Source organism: Tinamus guttatus, unplaced genomic scaffold, assembly GCF_059628265.1.
Source record: "Tinamus guttatus ecotype Peru unplaced genomic scaffold, ASM5962826v1 Tinamus_guttatus_pri_ptg000171l, whole genome shotgun sequence".
Taxonomy (NCBI): domain Eukaryota; kingdom Metazoa; phylum Chordata; class Aves; order Tinamiformes; family Tinamidae; genus Tinamus; species Tinamus guttatus.
Window position 1 is genome coordinate 1389477 of NW_028288705.1, and position 5638 is coordinate 1395114.

A 5638-nucleotide genomic window follows, 5' to 3' on the forward strand; every position below is an offset into this window, starting at 1 on the left:
TTGCCTTCAAAAGTTAAGAACTGGAAGATATATATATATATACATACATATATACATATATATATATATATATATATATATATTTGAGGTTATATCTCCTTAAAGGCTTTCTTCCATATCCACCACGGGAGTAGATTTTCTCTCTGGAGTTGCATACAGCTGTGAATATAAGTTAGTATTTCCAGTGCTCATTTGTATAGCCCACTGAGTTTTTAAGTGCGAAGTGCATCAAGATAACCTTTATAAGTTTACTGTCATGACGGGTTACCTTCAAAGGCTCATTTAGTTCATTTATCACTTTTTTCCCCCCATTATTAAGCAAAAGTACCAGTAGGACTAAGCCTAGCAGAACCTTCTAATTTTGAAACAGCATTATCTTTCCTTACTTTGTATTTAGTGGACATTTACAAAACTGCTGGACAAACATTAATCTGCAGTCAAATTCAGCATGGTTATTCCCATAGCACTGGTGGGAAAGGAGAGCTATAGGATGTTGCATCTGGCCAGCCTCTGAGGAATGAATCATCTCCAGCACGGAGGCACCGCACGGGATCGCTGGCTTCTGAGCATGGCTGATTCTTGTGAAGAACCTCTCCTGTGACCTGTAGTGTCACATAGCTACCTACCTCTTGCCAGCAGTTCACTTTAAATGTCCCCTCTTACTCCTAAGAGGGGAGATTTCCATGTCCCCCTACCTTATTTCTAGAAAAACAGAGCCCTCACAGAGCCATATAGTTTCATAAGTGAATGTCTAACCAATACATAGCAAGTACAGCTTAATCCAAGAAAACACTTGCCAATTGCTTTCAGAGAGGTCAAGCAAGCTGCATATTTGCTTTCTGCATTGCTAAACATTCATTTTTAAACAGATGATTGGAAAAGTCAGAGATATTTTTGTCTGAAAAGCCCTTTCTCTATTTCTCTCTAAAAAGAAAATGTTATGAAATATTATGAAATGTATTTCATAACATTACTCTAGAGCAATATCGCTTTTCACTAATAAATTGCAGTGCGTATTGTTTACTTCGTTGTTGATGTAAAGACCCCTTATGCATAAATCCGTGCAGAGAAATGAGATTTTTTTTTTATTACAGAACTAAGTTTTCCAAAAATGCCTTAATTTCTTGTTTAGGAAATGGTACTATTGTTTACTTGAAACGGATATGTTGATTTACTGGCCTGGAGGAATCCTCCTTTGAAGAGGGACACTAGCCATGCTTGTCGGTAAGAGTGTTGCATTGTTCTTGACAATGGCAATTATATTTAAGAAGATATTTCAATCAAAAGATAATTAGCAAAAAGAACTAAACAACAACAACAAAACTGTTCCAAAAATTCACAACTTTTCCAAATATTGGAAGCTCACACTTATCTGTTTTTTGGGACAAATTTCAGATTACTCAGAAGTATTGCTTAATATCAACAAGAAATAAGCTATGAAGAATTTCTGTAATTTCCATGGTATTAACCGAAATGCTTTTTTGCAAACAAATTAGGAAAACCGACAGGATGCTATGTTGATATCTCAAATTCCTCAAATTCAATTATCCTGGGATCACATAGGCATGATTTTAGTGAGAAGAAAGACCATGCTCAGTCCCTTTCACCGTGACACCCCCTTTGATCCTCTCTGGTGTTATCTCCAGCAACACAGCTGGACTCAAGGATCTTGAAGATCTTTTCCACCCACAATGATTCTATGATTCTGTGAACAGACTCCACATCCCTTTCAACTTCTCTCCAGTCTCCAGGTTTCCCACTACAGTCTTCAACACTTCCGTGGTCATCTCCTACCCTGCTTTTTTCCCCCATGTACTTCCCTGAAATCCATCAATCCCCAACCTACTGAAATTCCCACCAAATCTGCCTGGTTTTCCTCTGCCCTACAAACCAGGAATGCACAGTGCCATAGATGCAAAATTAAGTTCTGTTATCCCTGGGTTAAAGACAAAATAATTTATCTTCAATTAAATTTAATTTTGTGCATATTACTGGAAGGGCATGTAAATGCAAATTTAAGAGTGAAAAATAAAGGTAAAGTTAAAACATTTTCTAACGTATTATAATATCCAACATACAAGACTTAAGACTTTTGAACTATATTATATTACTGTGTCTTTATTATCTAAAAAAAAAAGAGCTTCAACCCACTGCAGAACAGACCTGACCTGTTCCACCATGACACATGACAACGTGTTGCCATGCAGTGGCTCAGATCTCTGCCCTATGCAGATTTTCCTGTTTGCAAGATTGGGTAAGTGAGAGGTTTTATCAGGCACCTAGTTGCGGTGCTCCAGCTACTTCAGTGCTAGTCTGGACACCCCTAACCTACAGCAGCTGCTAATAGTCCCCCTTGGGATCATCTCATAATCGTAGATTACCAGACTCTGCAGAGCATTCCTTTTTTAGTTTATTTATTTATTTATTTATTTATTTTTTGTGCTGGGGTAATTCTTGTTTGGAGTAGAGGGGAGGATTCTTAAAAACCAAATACACCAACCTCAGCTGAGAACTACCTGCATAGTACAGCCAACTAGTAAGCTGGTTAACACTGACCCATTTCTACCACTTTTTGTGTCTTTGGGGGCAGAGAATCTAACTTTCATCATATGGAGAAACAGCCTGTTAGCTCATCGTGGTTCATAGTACACACCAGAGCATCTTCATTGCAATTTATTCAGGAGATTCGTATCTGGGTTTATGAAGCTGTGAAGTCTTATCAGATTCATGTGTCTGTGTCATCACTTCTGCTGAACTCACTTACCAGGTCCTTCTTACCTGAGAAAGCCTTTATATCAAGTCTTTCCCACACCAGAAATCTGATTGCCAGGTTCTCCGTGTTCATATACATGCAAAGAGTTTGATCTTGTGGTCTGTAAGTCTAGAATATTACTTCACATGAGAAAGCTTTAATAGTAGAGATGATCCTTCATCTCTAATGCTGTCTTTGCATTGCTCACCAAAAATAATATGAAGCTTTAACTATCACGTAGGACATTCCTTTTCATTACAAACCTTTGGAGAATGCAGGAGTCCTATATGAAAGATGACAAAATACATAGTAAGATTTCAAATCCCAAGAGCAACTTTGTGAGTGGCTCTCCAAAATCACAAAACCTTCTAGAAAATCTTTTAATGACTGAGACCTGGTTTAAGTGTATGTCCACAAAGAGTCAGTCTTATGGTGCTACCCAACTGCCCGGTGAAGATTTTTCATATCTTTTGCTTGGGATCTGTCACTAGAGGGCAACGGAGCTAATCACGTCATCCCTCTTCTTCATACGCTCTCATGCAACCCTCGGCTGAAGTTACCTGTGAAGATTTTGCATCACCTTTTGTATTTTCTTCCCACAAAACCCATGGTCAAGTGCCAGTTTTTATAGCTGGGGATGTGTTGGGTAGTTTAAATGGGGCATCTTGAATGTTATTGGCAGGAGAACAATGAATGTTTCCAGCAATAGGGCTTCTGTGTATCCTGCTTCGTTTCATGGGTCATGGTCCACTGCAGTGCCGAAAATGATAGCAAAAACAGTTTCAGTATTAATAACTTAAATTTAGTTCCTGATTCTGAATGACTGATGTGAATGGAAGATTTACTACTGACCTAATTTTACGGAAGATTTGGTCTTAAGTACTGACTTTAACCCTCAGCGCCTCTTAAGTACTGACTTTAACCCTCAGCTCCATATATCAAAATGTTATTTGCTGACCTTCTGAAAAGTGATTCAGGTATAACAGGTATCTCTGTGTTTTGTATTGCCATGTTCAATGCCAGCTGGAAGAAGGTTGTTAGATTCTGTTTCATGTAACTCCAACGATGCCAAATGGGCTGACCTGTCCTAACTTGCAGGTACCTGGCACAGAACTAATCTATCATTTTGAGGTGTTTGTCATTCCTAAATACAGTCATGGTCTCATTTCATCTCAACTATGATGCACCAAAGGGTGGTGCTGTTTCAGAAGGATGTAAAGCTTATGATTGCCTGTTTTCATGAGTGATTTGAGGTATTTCACTGAGAGTAAATTTTTAGAGCCTCTTGTCATTTTAGCATGCTGCCAACACTACCTTCCTCTGGCTGAGGGTCAATAGTTCTCTGATTTCTTATGATTATCATGGGACAGTTTCCAAGTATGTGGCATTACCAAATGCATATATTTTCCTCTGTGCTTACTCAAATGGTGTTTCCAGATCATCTTTCAAGGAACCTATAGAAAAAATATGCATAAATTCAAGTCTGACAAATTCAGATGTGTAGCTCACATAGGTGACTCTTACCTCCTGCTTCTCTCCATGTGCATGACTTCTCTCCATGTGCAAAGGCAAGTAACTGAATACAAGTAATAAAACATGTTATAAAGAACGTATTAAACATCCATGATGAGATATTTCAAAAATGGGTTGCAATGGGTTGCAGTGATATAAGACAAAGAGAATATGGCAGAGTGAAAGAGAGAAACTGTGAGGCTGTTCTCTACCTAAGAGATATATATATGTAATATATATACACACACACACACATATATATATACTTGCCATATCTAATATGTCACATATGATATAGAAGTTCCTCACATGAACTAAGAATACTGAGAGGTCTGAATGCAGATATCCTACCTCCATTTTTAGAGGGATGTGTTTGAAACATGGGATGCTGTACCTATTTGCATTAAAACAAAATCTGCTTTTTCTTCTTAAAGCTTTTTGCTTTATGATAATGTTTTATTTAATAGAGAGTCTTCTCTTAGGAATGTATGACTTGTTATTTTAGATTGGCTCATGCATTCACTTGCTTCAATATCTTTTCTTCGACGCTGAGGAACTTCAAAAGATGATGCAGGAAATCCTGCCACAGTTAATTAAAAAAGCCACTTTTGCAGAAGACTTCCTCAGGTCCTATCAGCCACTCTTCACATGCTTGGTTATATCTTACTCCTGTTTTTAAATAAATGGTGTTGCCATTCTGTTTTCCGTTGTTCAAGCCCAGCTTCAACCAGTGTCTTATCTTAGCCCCTTTCTGATCTTGAGCTGTTGACAAAAGCCAATAGAAGGTGAAAAACAACAACAAAACCACCAAAAAATCACGACCCTTTCAATAAATGAATTCAAGCCCATCAAAAACCAAGTTGTGTAAAAACGGTCGGTGGTGGTGATTTTGCTAGGTGCGGGCAGCTGAACGTTTGCAAAGTTTTCCACACAGAGGGACTCTTTTTAACCAAGACCAAAGGGGCTTTAAGAAAAAAAAAAAGGAAGAAAGAAAAGGAGAAAAAAAGAAAAGAAGAAGACGGTTTTTTTTCAAACGACGTTTCTCTGGGCACCGAGAGGAGCGGCAGGAGCCGCAGGTGAGGGGCGCGGGGGAGGGGCGGCGGCGGCGGGGAGGTCCCTGTCCCTCTCGCGGCTCCTCTCCCGGCCCCTCGCGCTGTCCCCGGTGCCCTGGGCGGGCCGGGGAGCTGAGTGGAGGCGGCCCGCGTCACTCAGCGGCGGGCGAGGCGGCCGGCGCCACTGCGGAGCGCGGCGGCACCATGCGGGCGCCGCTCGGGGTAGGCGGCGGGCGGCGGGCCGGGGCGGCGGGCCGGGCCGGGCCGGGCCGGGGCGGGCGGCGCGGGCGCTCCTGACCCGCGGCTCCTCTCGGCAGGACGT